The sequence below is a fragment of the Puma concolor genome, chromosome B1 (assembly GCF_028749965.1).
Source record: "Puma concolor isolate L17-30 chromosome B1, mPumCon1.1.hap2, whole genome shotgun sequence".
Lineage (NCBI taxonomy): Eukaryota > Metazoa > Chordata > Mammalia > Carnivora > Felidae > Puma > Puma concolor.
In genome coordinates, this window is record NC_141670.1 from 114,289,628 (window position 1) to 114,309,299 (window position 19,672).

Genomic DNA, 19,672 nt, shown 5'->3' on the forward strand with positions numbered 1-19,672 from the left:
ATTACTCTTTTCTAAACAAGAGAGATCCTGATCCTGGGTCATAGAGAAGTGAGGTTTGGGCAGGTAAAGGTGTTGTAACCATAATAGTGTGATGATAACATGTGTAAAATAATGCCAGGGAAATAATTGATGAGAATCCATTACGACAGATGAGTTTTTCTCAACAACTTACTCTTTGATAGTGTCTTCAGTTAATGATCTGTGAAGAGAAGCATCCATGATAGGGATTGGGATGAGGTAAGGTGTGACTTATCAGTAGTCCCTAAACTATACTGTTTCTTATTATGGTGTGATCCAACCAGTATTAAACTTTAAAAATATTTTGAGGGATGTGAGAGTTTCAAGAAGCAAATCAGTAGGAGTCAACTATTTAGAATAGTATACTCCTCATATGAAAATTCATTTTACTGTTATACTATATTAGCTAAATCTTTTTTTTTTTTTAATTTTAGAGAGAGAAAGAGGGAGAGGAGCTGAGAAAGAGTGAAAGAGAAAGAATCCCAAGCAAGCTCCATCCACACTGTCAGCGCAGAGCCCGACAAGGGGCTCGAACTCAGGAACCCCTGAGATCATGACCTGAGCTGAAATCAAGAGTCAGACACTCAACCAACTGAGCTACTCAGCCGCTCCCCCACTTTATTTTTTTTAAGATTTTATTTTTAAGTCATCTCCACACCCAGTGTGTGGCTCGAATTCACTAAACCCTAAGATTGAGTTGTGTATGCTATATGCTCTACCACCTGAGCCAGTAAGGTGCCCCTGGATAAGTCTTACCAGTAGCATATCCATACAGTTTAGAATTTGAAGATGTTCATATTTTTAGGTAATGACTTCTTGTTGACTACTAGAACTTCTTTAATAAGATTTACATTCATTAGCCGATTACTAAATACATTCTTCACAATTCACTAAGTTAATCTTTACAATACTCATAGGAAACAACTCTTAAATTAAAGGTTTTGAACATTTTTAGCTTTTTAAAATGCAAACTGGAAGAATTTTGAAAGTATTTACTTAACTTTCCTTAATTGCTGAGAAATCATCTGTTTTTGAAATTGGCTATTGACAGATGATATGAGTTTGAGATTCCCTTTTGCCAGACAAAATTGTGGTAATGTGCAATAATATGGAAATGACCAGTACATTTGACCATTTATAGCAAACCATTAGAAACAAATCTAGATCAGTCTATAAACAAAGAATCAGAAATTTATGGGTTTAACTTTTGTTGCCTGTATGTTCAAATTTGGCATTTCTGGCAATGAGACTGTTGTATGAACTTGTGTGCCTGAATTTTCAGGGTTATTTTGGAAAATAATGCGGAAAAGAAAGACCAGTTTCCATTTAAATTTCTACTTTTCAGAAACACCATAATTGCTCACTTTGGCTTCATTCTGTGCTTGTTTTAAAGAAAAATGAAAAGCTCAACTCAAAATTTGATTAGGAAAGTATTAAGTTCTTGAATATCCATAAGATTTAGTCTTCAAAAAATAATATATTCATTTATCCATTTGGGGGTGCTTAAAACATTCTCTATGTAAGGCTTTTCTAAGTGGAAATTTTTCTATGTAGGCAGGTAAATATCAGTGTTAGGAAGGCTCTTTAACAAGAAAGTAGCAGAAAGTGGTCCAGACGATATTCATACTCATATTTGTTTCATTCCAAAATCTTTTCTGTCTCTAATAATTGTCTATTTCTTTCTCATTATTGTCCTAATTTATGATCATCTAGAAATGGATAGACTGATTCATCTCTTTTTTAGAACCAAATCAGAAGCTCTTACTGGGGTAAAACGCTCAGTTTGAGAAGGGTCTTGGTGATATTCTTCCCATCAGCATTCTTGAGTAGGGGGCTGCTGACCAGGATTCCTTCTGCCTTTTATCCATTATATTTGGGTTTCTCACCTGTGGAATGAGGGCTGGGAATGTGCGGCTGGAAAACAATCCTTCCTTGGTCCCAGGAGGCTGGCTGCGGTTTTGTTTTTCCTCTTTATTCCTGCCAGTTCTGTGAGCTAGGTACTAAGCTCTGTTTTCATCCTAATCACCTCTCTCTTATCTCTTCTGTATGCAGTTGACCTTTGAACAACACAGGTTTGCACTGCATGGGTATACTTAAATACAGATTTTTTTGGATAAATAAAAGTACAGTACTATAAATGTATTTTCTGTTCCTTATAATTTTCTTTTTTTTTTTTAATGTTTATTTATTTTTGAGACAGAAAGAGACAGAGCATGAACGGGGGAGGGTCAGAGAGAGGGAGACACAGAATTGGAAGCAGGCTCCAGGCTCCGAGCTGTCAGCACAGAGCCGGACGCAGGGTTCGAACTCACAGACTGTGAGATCATGACCTGAGACGAAGTTGGATGCTCAACCGACTGAGTCACCCAGGTGCCCCGTCCTTATGATTTTTTCTCTAGCTTGCATTATTGTATGAATACAATATATAATTACATATAACATACAAAATAGGTGTTAATTGACTGTTTATGTTTTCAGTAAGGCTTCCAGTCAACAGTAGGCTATTAGTAGTGAAATGCGGGGGAAGTCAAAAGTTAATGAATAGATTTTCAACTGCAACAGGGGGTTGGCATCCGTAACCCGAACATTGTTGTACTGTACCATCTGCCTGGTCTGCTGCCCCAGCCAGGCCATTCCTCTCCACCTTGAACCACCCTGAATGCTATCTCTCGCTGGCATGGACCCTCTTGCGTTGCAGCATGCTGGATGCCAGTCTTCTAGGATGAGGATTTTAACACACTTCTAGGAGCTCATGCAGAAAATGAGAGTACAAGTCAGACCAAAAGGAGAGAGGTGGCTGCCTGATGACAAGACAAGAGAGAAAGATTTCAATAGTCGGTGGAGTCTGGCATCTAAAATTAGATCTTTTGAAGTGCTGGAATTTCCATCTTTAATAATGTATTTCTTGGCAGACACTCTCTTCGTAGTGATTACAGTTGTTCCATTTGGAATTAGTTCAATGTTCAGAGCGAAGAGGCTCTGTTCAAAGAGTTAGCTACAAATTATATTTTTATTGGCAATGGTCACTACTCCTGCACAACACCCAAGCAGGGAGACACTAACTGCATCCATCCCGGCTTATTAGAATTAGGATCCTTTCTGCAGCTTAGGTAGCGGTGTAAGGTTGGGAAGAGGAGAACCACCATTCACTGAGGAAGGGCTTCATGAGCCTCCTGTATGTCCAGGGGCTCATCACTTCACCGATGGTGGGTATTCCAGTTCTATTAGGGAAAGGGGGGTATTTAGATAAAACGTTCATGTTCTTCATCAAAAAATTGGAAATAGATGTAAGCAAAATGATTTTAGTGCCAGTATAGTGTTACATTATATGAATATGCTGTTAAGTACTGTGCCAAGTTTATTGATTTACATGAAAGATAGCTTTTCCAGTATCTAAAATATTCATAACTATTCCCTATGTCTCTCCATTTCTTATAAAAGTACCTACATAAGGATTATGGATTGAGGTGGAATCAAAATTCAGGGAACTACCTAATTTTCACATGTAAAAGAAACTGACAGAGTGTGCATATTAAATATCTAGTGGGTCCATATGACAGATCTCAGTATTTTTGCTTTGAAATTGCTATGTCAGTTCCTTGCCTTATATTTTCTCAAGACCTACTCTTCTTATGTTATGAAAATGACTTATTTTTGTTCCTATGATTAACTGTTTTCTTGATGGAAAGCCAAACTTTCTAATGTAGTGTTGCTCAAATATTAATATGCATCCAAGTCCTCTGGGGAATCTTGATAAATGTGGACTCTTGCAGAAAATCATTATGTAGAAATATAGATTCTTAGATGATGCTAGTGATGCTGATTGCTACTACCCCTCGAGGAGCAAAGCTCTAGGCATCCTAAGAAATGACTGACAATTCTTGGAATGGGTAATTTCTCTACAACCTAGCTCTTTTCTTCTGGACTTGGTAGACATTTACTCTATGAATGCAAAACATGGAATCAGGGCATGATTTTTTTTTTTTTTTTTTACCTTATCCACAGACTCAAGAGTACCATTAAAAAGTAAGTGAACTAGGGGCACTTGAGTGGCTCAGTTGGTTAAGTGTCCGACTTCGGCTCAGGTCATGATCTCACAGCTCATGAGTTCGAGCCCCGCATCAGGCTCTGTGCTGACAGCTCAGAGCCTGGAGCCTGCTTCAGATTCTGGGTTTCCCTCTCTCCCTGCCCCTTTCCCACTTGTGCTCTGTCTCTCTTTCTCAAAAATAAATAAACATTAAAAAATTTAAAAATTAAAAAAAACAGTAAATGAACTAATGGAGTAATTGGAAGATGTGTATTACATATTGTATAATATATAACATATATATTTGTGGAAAATTATGTGTATTTATAGAATATCTATAGAAAAATATTTATTGTAAAGACAAATGAAAACCAGCACTGGAGTCTAATTTGTATGAAAATCTCACTGCTATTTATTTGAGCTGACATTGATGAGATATGGCACATCTAGCAATGTCCAATGAGGTTGTTTGTTTTTGCTTTTTAATGATGTGTTCTTGCCAAATCCAGAAATCAGTAGTGTATATAATATTATGGGCCATTCTACAATAGCTATTGACTTGATAGGCACATGGTAGAGAAGTTACTAGTTTTAATTGGTAGATTTAAGGGTCTATGGAATTTTGACAAAGGGACAACCCATTTTGTGTATGCTCAGGGGTAGAGGGGTGTATGATGGACAATGGGCAAGCCATTACAATATGTTTTAGAATATTTAACGTTGGTATAATTAATAACTTCTTCAAAAGGTAAAACCACAACTTAAAGATGAATTATATTGAAGAATTAGGTATGTTGTAGGATTGATAACTGGAAAAACTGGCAACACAGCCAACAAAGCTCCCAGACAAGAAATATGAGAAGGAATTAACTAAAGTCAGTAATTATGTTGTTTACCTATTCAGACTGAATGAGGAAATGACATGATCTACCTGAAGGAGAAAGAGCGAGAGATCAAGAGTTCATTCTTACTGTTGAAGATTTGAACTTCCTGATTTTACCTTAATTCATGTAACTAGTTGTCCAGAAATTCTTTAGGAAGACTAAATGAGTGGACAGATTACATCAAATGGGAGTGATTCCACAGTTCAGACCGGCATAGGTGGGAATGTAAGCCATGTTGGTAAATAACTAGTTAGAATGGGAACAAGATTAATCCTGTTAAATCCTGTTAAACAGGTCAGGCAAATTCCTATAACTCAGGACTCTGCTAAAAGGTAGTGAGGAGCAGGATGTCCAGGATGAAGTTCCTTGGACTGCAGAGATCCCAGAAATGAATGACATTTGAATGACATTTGGCCCAGATGCAGCTGGAAGATGCTAGCAGGCAGACATGAGACCCCTCACCCTATATCTCCATGCTTTCAAGTTCCCTGTCCTGAGGGGAATGGAATGTCAGTCATGTGCTGCTAAATCGGCAAAACAGTTATTCTCACAGCAGGAGTCACCAGTAGAATTTACTAAGCAATCTGCATGACAGAGGGCTTTATACAAAATAATAATTAACACAAATCAAAAAATATATATATATTTTTTTACCTGGGGTAAAAATCACAGAATGCAGTAAATATTCTTAAAACATATACTTGGGGTGGGGGGGGCCTGGGTAGCTCAGTTGGTTGAGCATCCAACTTCGGCTCAGGTCATGATCTCACACTTAGTGGGTTTGAGAGCCCCACGTTGGGCTCTGTGCTGACAGCTCAGAGCCTGGAGCCTGCTTTGGATTCTGTGTCCCCACTACCCCCCCGCCCCTCCCCTGCTTTTGCTCTGTTTCTCTCTCTCTCTCAAAAACTTAATAAACATTGAAAAAAAATTTTTTAAAGAAAGAAAAACATTAAAAAATATATACCTGGGAATCAAAGCCTTTTTTTTTTCTCTTCAAGACCTTTTTGATTTTGAAGTCTAGTCCCAAGCTATTAAAAAGAGGCCTGGGAAACAGTAAGAAGAGCGTAATAGTAGGGAAACACACCACAAGTCCTAGCACCATCCCCTGCAATTTATATACCATGCAAGTCCCATATACTCCAAACATATTTCCTCATCTGTGAAACTGGTATGTAACATCTGGGCTGTTGTGTTTTTACAGTGCGATACATTAAGTGAAGTCACATTGAATAGTGCCAAGTTTTAAAAAATCCACGTACAAGAAATTTACCAATCTAACATTCACAGTTTAAACTATTTGCATACAATAGCTTATTCTCTGGGGATGGAAGTCTCAAGAATGAGTAAGCTACTCTCCAGGTAAGTGGGAGCAAACAGCTCTGTAGCACCAGCTCAGAACCCACTGAGAAATGCTTCCCCCACTTGCCTTAGCAGAAATGGGGCCTCTGGGAATGTGAGAACTTATTTTGTGAAGAAGAGGGAGAAAAAAAAAAACCCTTTTAGTATTGGAATGATAATATCCATTTAGACAATTCAATCAGGAAATAGCCCTTTGAAAAGAAAATACTCTAGCTATTTCTATTAGAGAATAACCACGCATTTCAGAATCAGGAATTTTATGATATCTGAATGGAGGCATTTCCACCAATGAGGAAGAAATTGGATAAGAAGCCGAGTATTTCTTTAATCCGTATCAACTTTCCTTTTTGGTTGTCAGCTTCCCAGCTCCACTGGGCTATGGAATGCAAAGGGCATTGGTCGTATTTGACAAGAGCTGAAAAGAGGCCACAGTGCTGCCAATACTAAGTAGACAGGCAAGGATGGGTGACAGTCATGGCTTAGAGGACACTTTCCCAGAGCTCCTGCCACCACTGCTGCTGCTGCTGCTGGTATTTGAGCCACTGAAAAAAATGTGGGCAGTTTTGGGGCAAATTGCTGGTTCAGAAGTGGGCAAAGGGAAGATGATCAAAGAAGCAGGATCAATTTATGGAAAAGTTGGGAAGTGAAGCCTTACTAAAAAGCAGGGTTAAACTATATGGAATTCATTCTGCCTCAAAGTACATTCTCCCACACCAGTTGAATTTCTTGTATTTAAAATTTTATCTGGGGCGCCTGGGTGGCTCAGTTGGTTAAGCATCCTACTTCGGCTCAGGTCATGATCTTCCAGTTCATGGGTTCGAGCCCCGCGTCAGGCTCGGTGCTGACAGCTCAGAGCCTGGAACCTGCTTTGGATTCTGTGTCTCCTCCTCTCTTTCTGCCTCACCCCACTCACATTCGTCTGTCTCTCTCTCTCAAAAGTAAATACACATTAATTTTTTTTTTTTTAATTTACCTAAGGGGAGCCTGGGTGGCTCCATCTGTTGACCGTCTTGATTTCAGCTCAGGTCATGATCCCAGAGTTGTGAGACAAGCCCCGTGTCAGGCTCCACACCTGCTTAAGATTCTCTCCCTCTGCTTTTCTCCCCCACTTGTGTTCTCTCACTCTTTCTAAAATAAAAATTAAATTAAATTAAAAAAAATTTTTAATTACCTAAAATTCCAAAGCATCAGAAGGTGCTAATGAAACACTAATACTATGCTACTAAAATTCAAATACTTGTGTAACGATTACAGTGCTTCTCAAGATGAGGACCATTCCCCCTCCTGGGGGTGGGGGGACTTACCAGTCATCTGTAGGGCTTCTTCAGATCTTCCACTCTCCCAGTCCCCAGCATTTCTGATACACCCTTTTCTGAGTATGTGGCCTCAGTGACCCACTGTGCTGTATTCTTCAGGTGCATATGAGTATCGTTCAGATATTCTGGGGCTAAACATTAAAGTCAACCTGGGCAGCTTTTTAAAAATACTAATGGCCTATTATGTTGTTCACCTGAAATTAACGAAACTTACACCTTCAGTTTGAAAAAAAATACCAAGGTCTCTGTCCTTATTCCAAACAAATCAGATTCTCTAAAAATTAGCTCTCAAATACTCTAGTTTTAAAAACTTTCTAGGTGATTCTAATGTGCTCCCAGGACTCAGAACCATACAGCTTTAAAGATTAAAAATGAGAGCTGTCAGTCATTCACCCCTCACGGTGAATCAATTCCTGTGGACTGGGTTTTTCTAAAACCAAGAGTAATGAGAATGAGTGAATGAGCGGTTTTAATTCTGGTGGTGGGCCATTAAAAAAAACATATTTTAATAGTTCGTAAATTGAGATAACAGAACTTAGGTCAGTGTTTTGTTCAGACTGAATTCTAAGCTCTTCGACCAGGTTGCAAACCACTTGCAGAAAAAGAGCCTGAGTCATTGTATTCTTCATAGAGTTAAGAGTGCGATTTTACTGCTATATACTCTCAATAAGCTGTTGAGCTGTCTCTTTACATGCTATCTACTAAGTTCATAACAAAAGAGTTTATCTAAAAAAAAAAAATTAGAAAAAATGCTCATTCCAGAAGAGTCTACTATGGTATTTTTATGGTGCCCAAGAGGTGACTTTAATGGGTAATAAAAGAATACGCATAGTATTATTCATATCTTGTTAAACTTTAGGTACATCTTGAAGACTTTAATATTCATTAAAAAGTATTACCCTGGGTTGCAATTAACAAGTAATCTTTGAAGGCACTTGGGCAATAAGGACATGCTCAGTTTCACTCAGACATTGCTAAGATTTTTGAGTATCAGTTGATAACCTTAAGAATTTATTTTAAAAATATCTCTTGGTTGAAATTAAGCAGTGCTCAGAATTGAAAGCAGAAAACCATCCAAAAAAATGAAAAAGAACTAGAGCCTCAGTCTGTATTCGTTCTTTTTAGCAGAATAAGTGATAGAGATTGGTCGGAATTTGAAACTTTAGTGCACGAAAGATTAGAAATGAGCAGGAAGCACCTAGTCATTGCAACAGCTGCAGACCTAAGGACTGAGTACAAGCTCCCTCTGGCTTTATCTTGGGGGAGAAAAAGAAAATGAAAGAAAAACATTCCAACTTTTCTACCTTCCTGTGAAACACAGTCAAGTTTGGGGCTTTATAGAAAGGTGCTAGCCCTGTCCATTTCCTTAGTGCAGGGAGCATAAAGGACACATGAGAGCCCAGCCAGTACTCACTGAGTGAAGGAACAAATGAGCCAGCTCCATCGATGGCAGCCGGGGACTAGGGAGGTCATAGATTATCACCACCTGTTGTTAGCAGTGTAGTTACCAAGCAAACAGGGTGACACAACTATTGCCAAATGGTGCCTAATGACTAGTTAAGGGGCAGGTTAATTAAGTGTTCTGCCAGGAAGGGGAAGGGACAGGACAAAGCCACCTCCAACACTTAGGTATTAGAAATAGTTTATAGTTGGGGCGCCTGGGTGGCTTAGTCCGTTAAGCATCTGACTTCAGCTCAGGTCATGATCTCACAGTTCATTTGTTCGAGCCCCGCGTCGGGCTCTGTGCTGACAGTTCTGAGCCTGTAGCCTGCTTGGGATTCTGTGTCTCCCTCTCTCTCTGCTCCTCCCCACTCATGCTCTATCTCTGTCTCTCTCTCTCTTGCGCTCTCTCTCAAAAATAAACATTAAAAAAAATTTTTTTTAAAAGAAATAGTTTATAGTCAATTTGTGTGTCTTGAGATTCTTTGCCATGAAAATTTAGCGACGGTAGAGTTTGTCGCAGTTATGTTAGAGACTGGTAGCTGCTGAATGACAGGACTGGCCAAAGTTGACTTGGGAAGGGGGAAAAGTTAGTTTAAGAAACTGAAAATATTCTTAGACATTTGTAACAAAGCTTATTTCTGTTTAAAAAGTGTAAGTTAAAACCCGCTGTAGGAAGAGTAGGGTCGACTACATAGTCATTCCTTTTTGCTCCCAAATCATTTCTAAAAAGAGACAAAGAGTAGAGAGAAAGCCCAGGTCCAGCACAGCAAGGGGAAAATTTTTTATGTGCATGGTTATTCTCTAAAAATGTATCTGTAAGCCCCCCCCCCCAAAAAAATATATATATCATCTTTAACAGGCAAAAATAACTTGAGGGAGAACAGATTTGAATAAGGAAAAGAATGTTACTGAGGTCACTGACTTTCTACACGTGTCTGCCTATCTCTAAGAAGTAGAATGTTGACAGCCCAGAGCCCCATGGGGATAAAAATATATAGCAAATTCTCAGTCAAATAAAAGTATATTGGACTCAATTCCAGAGACTATTCTTGGATTTGATTTCTTTTTTTAGCTCCCTAAGTTTAACCAGCTGAAATTTTTCTTAGAATCAGGCTTTCATAAAAACAAAAAGGTTTTTTTTTTCAGTTTGTTTATTTTCTTGATATACAAAAAATTGGTTCCTATAATAGCACTTTCTTTAAAATGTGTAAGAAGTCAAAGTTTCAGTACCTTCCTACCTTATGAGATACTTTTTTCTAGAACACTAGAGATATGTATCCTTATCTATCTATCAATGTAGCTATATCAGTATCTATAATTACAATGGTTTCACTTAATGCAAACCTTCATTAAAAAGTTGGAACACTGTGTCCTTGGTTTAGGTTGTCTATTGATATTATTATATTTTACGTATATGCTTAATCTGTAATAATTTCTGGGTTACAACACAATTTTTCAAGCCATGGCTGATAGAAGTCACATGATGGGAAGCAGGCGCCTGGGGCACACACTTTAGAGAGTTTAGGACTCCGTTCTTCCCTCAAACCATCTTCCTCCACCCACACAAAGCATGTTACCCACACAATGGCCATTTTGCATCCTTACAGAAACCAAACTAGTTTGGGGCTTGCCAGAAGGCAGTTCCTTCTTCCTGAATGTTCTTTCACCCTACTCAAGGCCAACACTTTAGGGAGACACTCCCATCCTCCAATGAAAAGAGCTCACTGCCCACAAACGTTGTCTCCCCCAGGACTCTGCTTAGTTTTCCGTCAAAACCACACCATAGTGGGTGATAAAAAACAAAATTCAACTGAGTAAATTTGAAGATCTAATTGGCTTTACTAAATGATTCATGTGCCGGGCAGAACACCATCTTAGCAAAGAGAGGGGTGCTCTGAACTCTACAAAATGGAAGGTTTTTATAAGAAGGAAGGTGTGGCAAGAAAGCTATAAACAAAAGAAAAGATTGTTCCAGGCAAGATCAACTTCCTTAGGGAGAAAGGCAGGGGTCTCATTATACAGATTACCTCATCTTCCTTTGGGGGGTGGATGAGGCCCATGTGACAGATTACCTTCTTGGTTCTTATCAGAAAATTCCCGATTCACAAGTTAATACTTAGATTTCCAGTGGTGGCTGAAACTGCAATTAGATTAGGTATTAAGCGCCAGTTTGGTGACTTGGCCTAGCCTTGGTAACACCATTTTGGGCCCGTGGTTTTTCTTTACTTTTTTTTTTTAAACCCTTGTGTAGTTTTGAGAGAGAGAAAGTGTGCATGTGTGCGGGAACTGGAGGGAGGCAGAAAGAGAAAGGAAGAGGATCTGAAGTGGGCTCTGTGCTAACAGCAGAGAGCCTGATAGGGGGATCAAACTCCTGAACCATGAGATGAGGACCCGAGCTGAAGTCAGACTGAGCCACCTAAGCATCCTTGTGGTTTTTCTTTTTAACATGGGTTATTTTTGTTAGTTAGTGACTGTCTCTCCCCTACTCAATAGAACAAGCTCTGTGAGGCTCACAGTGGCATCCCTCGTTTTCGGTACTGTGTATCTAGCACCAAGCATAAAGTCTGGTATATAGTAGGTCCCCAGTAAATAATTTGTAGGATTAATATGATATCTATCTATTTGCTCTCTCATTAGCACAAATACACAAACATTATATTAGCTTGCTTTATACTGGTAAGGCCATGAAGAAAGAGTAGGTTGCTGTTTGACTGGTTTTTAATAATTATGTATTACCAAATGAAAAGGTACTAGTAAGTCTATAGTGGAGTAGTTCTGTCTGTAGTAAATTATAGAGCATGTTGTATGGCTGGAATGGGTTGCTGTTTTTGAGAAATCTAAGCAAATAGGGAATGGGGAAAATTTCTCTATGCATTTCCATAATGATTTGAGCAGAAGCTGTGGGGTGGAAGAAAGAATTGGATTCTCTTTCATCTTAGAGCTGCTGTTTATTAGTAAGTTCTTTTCTTAAGAGCCTCAGTTTACTTATCTATAAAAGGCAGAGGCGGCCTGGGTGGCTTAGTCAGTTGAGCGTCTGACTTTCGATTTCGGCTCAGGTTATAACTTCACAGTTCTTGGGATTGAGCCCTATGTAGGGCTCTGGTGACAGCGCAGAGCCTGGTTGGGATTCTCTATGTCTCCCTCTCTTTCTGCCCCTCTCCTGATTGTGTGCATGTTCTCTGCCTCTCTCTCTCTCTCTCTCTCTCTCTGTCTCTCAAAAATAAATAAAAACTTTTAACTAAAAACAGGCAATAATTTTGTCTCCTGGGAATAACGTAGATGATACATGAGACACAACTGAACCCTGACATAAGTGTATATAAGTGAATATGTGCACAGTCTTACTATTTTGAAACTAATGAAAGGGGAAGGCCATGGAGCTAGCTGCCTGGAATTCTGGGCATCTGTGAGTCCTTTGCCACTCACTTTTTGTGGAACTGTTATTTCCACAAATTCTGTAATGGTAGTGAAAGTGTTTGTGAGTTGCAAAGGGCCATATAAATTTATGGTCCTATTACTATTCTTAGTTGAAAACAGTAAGATTCTACTACTAAAAAGAAATCTGTTAATAGTGACTGTTAGCTTTTACTTTTTAGCTTTTGCTTTATTTATTTATTTATTTATTTATTTATTTATTTATTTATAAATAAAGATTTTGTTTTTAAGTAATCTCTTCACCCAATGTGGAGCTTGAACTCATGACGAGGAGATTGAGTCGAATGCTCTTCTGACTGAACCAGCCAGGCACCCCGACCTTTAAATTTGGGTAGACTTAATGGAAACAAAAACTTAACTGGCATGGACATAATAACATCTACAGTAAAGTCAAAATAGATCATAGAACCTTGGACAATGCTCCTGATGAAAATGTCCTCCTCACCAGGTAGTGGAAAGTGAGTTTGCTCCATTTCTGATTGACTTTGACCTCTGCTTTCCTCCTTTGCCCCAAAGAAAGTTAGTCACAGTTTTGAATTTCTTAAGAGGAAGCAGCTATAAAATGGAAAATCACTAAAGGCAACTAGCTAGTAATCTAGGCTCAGAGTCAAAGAAGCACTGAATTCTAGTGCTGGAGGGAACTATAATTTACCCTTAATAATCCATAAGTCTAGCCTAAAGTTCTCTTGATTTGCAGTCTTCTGAGGAAATCGAAGAAATTCATTTTATTCTATTTCTTGTTTATACATAATATGTATAATACCAAACCCTAACATTTTCTTTCTTTTTTTTTTTTTTTAACGTTTATTTATTTTTGACACAGAGAAAGAGCATGAACGGGGGAGGGTCAGAGAGAGGGAGACACAGAATCTGAAACAGGCTCCAGGCTCTGAGCTGTCAGCACAGAGCCCGATGCGGGGCTTGAACTCATGGACCGTGAGATCATGACCTGAGCCGAAGTCGGCCCCTTAACCGACTGAGCCCCCCAGGCGCCCCAAACCCTAACATTTTCAAAGGTATCACTTTCCCTGACGGGCTTTGATGTGCGTACTTACTACCATGGTGCTCTTGGCCTTCCAACTAAGAAGGATGGGAGTAATTCTGCATTTATGTGAGCTCCACAGCTCTTTAACTGACAATTCTGAAGATACATGGACATTTCTGTGATAAGACTTTCTTTTCAGGCTTCTATTTCTTCATTTCCACCTTTTCTCCCAACTTCCCTCTATGCTCTGTATTAGGATATAGGTGGACATGGTTTGACTGTCATGTAGCTGCTAATTTTGTTAATTCAGTCTCAAACAGCAGCTTTACGCATACATTTACCCTGAAGCACAAAGGTGATATGAAATTCAGAAAACCACAGCTGACCTTGAGCCAGCTTTCAGAGGATAAAATAATATTTTTCAGAGGGTAAAATTATATTCAATGTGAATATTGGGTGCAGCTGGTATAATTAGAGGTCGCTGGCAGATCCTACAAGAATTAGTTATTCTGGGTAAATAAGAAAATATTCATAAACTGATTTGAAGACTACATCTCTAGACTTGAATGCAGTTAATGAGGAAGTGCTGATTGCTCCTAATTCAGGTGACTGTATCTGTCAGTCAACAGAATACCTAATCAGTCCTAGCTTTGTTGATAGCGGGGCAAACTTTATGACAACGTTACATTTCTAATGCCTTCAATAAGGCATTCAACATACAGTGCACATTTTATTAAAGACAAACCCATAGTTGTGGGAATTCTACTCAGAAGAACTATCAGCACAGCCTTTAACTTTACGGTTGATTGAACTTAAATATGAAACTTAAAGTATTTATGTTTCTGCTCCCAGCCCCAGAGGAAACATCCGAGGGCATTCGTGATCTATCGAAAAGTGAAGGAAGAATTTGAGATACTTCCCTAGAAAATTGAGACCAAAATAACACTTAGAATTTCAAATATCTAGAATCCTCCTCCCCCACCCGCAAATATATAGAATCCCATGAAACAACATTAATGGGGAAACAGGAATGTATTAGGGTAAATTGCCTGAATAGATACATCTCAGTCTGTGACTGTATAGTCTCCATGATCTGTGCTTTGAAGAAGCCTACTACAGATACCTTTCATTTTAACCCACACTTAATCATTTAGGTTATACGGGTTAAATTCACATCCCAATCACTCATCCAAATTTAGAAGAAAGATTCCTTTTTCTACTAGTTCTCACAGTTTTAACACCTCAATGAAGTCATGTGATGTTAATGAAGATATAGGTCAATTCTTTGAAAACCTCCTAGTAAGTTATGGTCAGCCTTTTCTCTTCCTGGTTTCCTTCAATATTTCTTGATAGTTCTAATATTTTGACTCTTTGTTTATCTTTGAGGATCTTATCTGAATACCAAGTTCTCTCTGGTGCCCAGTGCGGACATATGCCACTAAAAATAGGAATACTTTCCCCTTCTTCCAGGAGGGCCTGATGGAGGTTGATTGCAAGAGGCCAGAGAGGGAAGAAAGGAGGCGGGGAGGAAGCGAAGGTGTTGTGGAGCAGTCCCTCAGGTCATAGGCTCTTTCTTACTAGGGCCTTAACCTGCCCCTGTGCTTGTCCATTTTTAGATCTGTAGTGCTTTACTTCCCTGGACTATTACCCTGCTACCCTAAACTGCCTTTATTGAGCTTCATTACATGTCTTTCTGACTAGTCAGATTTGCTAATTCAATTACAATTTTCATCCTCCACGGTGCCGACTTTGGCTTTGGAGTGAGGCTGGTTTGAACCCAGAACACGGCTGCTTACTAATTGTGCAAACTTGGGCAAGTTATTTAACATCACTAAGTTTCCTCATCTGTAAATGGGGCTGGTAAACACACCTAGTCACACATCCTAATCAGGTTCTCAGCACAGTGCCTGGGAGGTCCTAAGCAACGCTGGAGTCTGGTACAAGTTAAAGACATCTCATTTGTTAGGCATCCTCAGATTATTTTCAGTGACTTACCTGATAGCCTTAAGGCGATTCTTTCATCTTCTTCCGGTCTTACATCCACATATTATAAAAGAGTGTGGGTTTTATTGTCCAGGTTAGTGAATATAAATAAAATGAAAGGCCTCGTATTTCTAGCCTGGAATTCAAGACCCTGCACTGTACTTTCCCAAACTCCTTCTGCCTTATTTCCCACATTATCACTTTCAAACATTAAACACATTAACCAGCCTGGAATAATCCTCTGTCCCTAGACAAGCACTCTCTAGCCCTTGTTTCCCACCATTCCATTATTCTGGAATGTCATACTCCTGATCTCCACCATTCCTATCCTGCCATTGTGCAAGTCCTACCAAAGGTCTTGTTCTCTTACAGTGTGAAATAATCCCTCCATCAGCTGATTTAGCATAGTTTTTAAAAAATAATTTTAAGGGCGCCTGGGTGGCTGAGTCAGTTGAGCGTCCGACTTCGGCTCAGGTCCTGATCTTGCGGTCCGTGAGTTTGAGCCCCGCTCCGGGCTCTGTGCTGACAGCTCAGAGCCTGGAGCCTGCTTCCCATTCTGTGTCTCCTTCTCTCTCTGCCCCTCCCCCACTCATTCTCTCTCTCTCTCTCTCTCTCTCTCTCTCTCTCTCTCTCTCTCTCAAAAATAAACATTTAAAATTTTTTTAAAAATAAAAATAATTTTATTATGACTGACCATGTTCTTGCATGTGGGATAGTCACTCCTAGTTAGTAGACTCTGAGGGCAGGAGATGGAACGTTTTTATCTGTCACTGTGCTTGAAATGGTGCTTGGCAAGTGTTAGATCTGTCTCAATGATGGAGCACTGGTGAAGAGAATATTTGGCAGAAATCAGAACAAGATGTCAGTCAAAGATATTCTCCCTAACCATTTCAAACATTGATTTTCATGTATTTTTATTCAGTGTAGGAGAGGCCTTTCCTGATCTCCATACCCATGAAGCCCTGTCACTCTTGTGTTTTGTTTTTGTATATAACACCTATTATAGGTACATTGTTGGGGGGTCTCGGGTTGCTTGTTAGTTTCTGTCTCCCACTGGAATGTAGGCTTCCTGAGCTCAAGGACTTCATCTTTTTAATGCTTAAAATCTTTAGCAAGAACTCATGAAGTATTTTCTGAACAAGTGAATGGATAATCACAGGATTTACTCTGTTCAAGTGTTACAGATATTATCAGTTCTATCCAGTTTTCGAAAGGTGTATAAACGGGCTTTCTAATAGCTGTTATGTGAGAGTTTCAGAGGTTAAGTTTTTAGGCTCAGTTTAAGAAATGGATGCTCTTCTGGGGACAGTGTCTAGAGACCTTCAGCATTGTGCGGCATTTGACATGCACCGTTGTGGGCTGTCCTACAATGCAGCCTCCCAAACCAGCCTGTCTCAAATCCCTCATGATAGAACCCCTGCTAATTGTTTACCTTTATACCAAGATGTTTTGGAAGGCAGCAGAACCCATACATGGCATGTGCCTAGGCCACCTTTGAGGAGTCCCTGCAGTAAGAACTAAACAAACAAAAAAAAAACATGTCAGCAGGGCTGTGATGGATCCGTGTGTGCTAAATGTGTCCGTGACTGATACAAACGTGCTTTCCTTATTGAGGAGCAGAAAAATTGTGACTATTGAAAGCATAAGCACAGAGTCAGAAAGCTAAAAAAAGAAATGGAAACTTTGTTCAGTAATAAAAAAAATCTCAAAAGGCTTATTCATTTTTTAAAAAAGAAGGAGAAAATGGACATTTAATCAGTACTAAGTAATTATGAGATAAGGTTTCTGTAAAGTGAGGTCAGAGTCCAGAGATATTTTAGTTTCATTTGGCAACTTTAACATTCTTTTCTGTCTTAATTTTCCTCTTCTGATACCAAAAGAACATATTGGGAAATAATCAGTTCTCTTTGGCCTAGGACTTTGCTTCCTAGACAGATGTGGGAGTTAACTAAAGGGTTAAGCAGAAGCAAGGGCTGAGATGAGTGGGTCAAGCTGCCTTGTCTCTTCGTCTCTTGCTCACTTTCTTCTCAGGCGTCTGGGATCTTCTTTGCATCCATTTCTGTTCACATCTTAACATAGTGTAACATTTGTAAGGAAATGGAAATGCTTTCACTATGCCTTCAAAGTAGGATGAGATTGCCCTTGAGGTTTGAGATTTATCTGCACAGCACCTGGTACTCAGGGGACTTCAGTAAATATTTGTTGAAGAAATGAATGAACCATTCACAGAGGAGGCACAGATAGATAGGCGGCATGGGTCACGATGGAACGCTCTCCTTATCAGTACTTATCCGACTTGATTGCTCTCACTTGACCCTCTCTCTTCTTTAACCTTTTTTCCATACCACTCCCTGGTTATCTTTTTACTTTTGTCTCTTCGTATTCTTTCCTGCGTGTTTCTTTTCCTCCTCCTCCTAAATGGTGATGCCCTCTCTCCCAGTTAGGCCCCGCCTTGACCTTCAGAGTATTCCCCTTGGATGACCTCATTCATGTGCGTGACTTCAACCACCACTCAGACATGGATGACTTCCAAATAGATATCTTCAATTAGCCCAGGCATTTCCTTTCTTTCCTTTAATTACTTTTATTTATTTGGAGAGAGAGTGGGGGAGGGGCAGAAAGAGAGGAAGAGAGAGAGGATCTCAAGCAGGCTCCAGACCCTCAGCAGAGCCTGACCTGCGGCTGGAACTCAAGTACCAAACCCTGAGGTCTTGACCTGAGCTGAAGTCAGACACTCAACTGACTGAGCCACCCAGGTGCCCCCAGCCTAGACATTTCTAAGTCCCACGTGCTATAGATCTCTTTCGATCTCTACTAGTAATTCGTACAGTCTTGTTAACTATTTTTATTAGTAAATACTGAAATGCCACTTCTTTACTAATTACCCACCGAACTAACACCAGCTACCAAGACAGACAAACCAGAAGCCCAAGATTCCTCATCTGTTCCTCCCTTTTGCCTCTCTCCCCACATTAAGTTAAGACCTCTGTTCTCCCTCCTTGTCGAATTCTTTCCAGTAAACACAAGGAATGATTACTCTGATGGGTCACCATCTTCGAGATGGCATTCACCTGTTTGTCTTCACCAGTGCAGGCATCTTCTCTCGAGGAGAATGGCAGTCGCCTGGCCTCTCCTCCTCGTCAAGTTATGCTCCTCCCAGATGTCCTCCCTGTTCCTGCTGCCTGGCCGGCTTTTTAAAATTTGAATCTGACTCTGCCTCTCTTGCCTCAACCTTCAGTGGCCTCCCATACCTCAGGATAAAAAAAAATTAGCCCCACGCAGGCATAAAAGTCATTCAAGATAGTGCCTCATCTTAATTCAACAACCTCATTTCCTACTCCTGTATCCGGTGATTATTCCAAACTCTCCCAATGCTTGTCCCCGCCAACCCCCAACTCAGGCTTGTCCTCGCCATGCTTCCTCCCATTCTCTAGTTGTTCTACTAACCCTTTGAAACCAGTTATTTCTCCAGGAGAATTTCACTTCTGCTCTCCTTTTGATGCCTTCTCCTATCTTCTCCATACCTTTCCAGGTGTTTAAGATGCATCGTACAAATGTTTACTTGCCCGTCTCACTAGACTAAGCTGTTTGCGATTTGTGACCCTGGCATCCAGAATGGTGAAGACCAGTGTTTCTCAAAGTGGGGTCCACAGAAACCTTCTATATCAGAGTCACTTAGCGGTTGCTAACATTCATAGTTTTGGGTCCTCCTCACTGCCATAGGACCTAGAGAATTAGAATTTCTGACTTTTAAATAGACTCCCCAGGAAATGTTTATGAATATATGCATTCAATATTTTTGAATAAACAAATCAGCTGGAGATTTGATCTTATTTTTTTATTCACGTACACTGTAGTAACTTGGATTTGTAGCTGATAATTCTATATCCATCATGTTTATAAAAGGTAATTTAGTTCTCTAGAGAAAATATTGCCCTTATGTCTTAAAATGAATTAGGGATTTGGAAATCCTGGAGCCAATCTTAGTCAATACAAACAATTTGAATTATTCTGATTAAAAGAACAATCCACACCACTCTAGATTAAGCAGCCTAAACTCTCCTAGTTCTTGTGGTGAACATGTTGTCTCCTCTCTAGAACTCAATTTGTCTCCATGCAAATTTGAAGCAATTAGTGCATAGCAACCAGTGGTTTGCAGGGGTTTGAAAATCACTGTGGCAGATATTTCATAAGTATTTCACTATTTTCAACTCAGTGTCCA

General features: G+C 39.6%; 1 protein-coding gene across 4 annotated transcripts in view; it reads left to right on the forward strand.

Annotated features, from left to right (window-relative positions):
• The window catches only part of ELOVL6 (ELOVL fatty acid elongase 6), a 146,408-nt gene that overhangs the window by 44,532 nt on the left and 82,204 nt on the right, over nucleotides 1–19,672 (forward strand). The gene's annotated exons all lie outside the window — the stretch shown is intronic.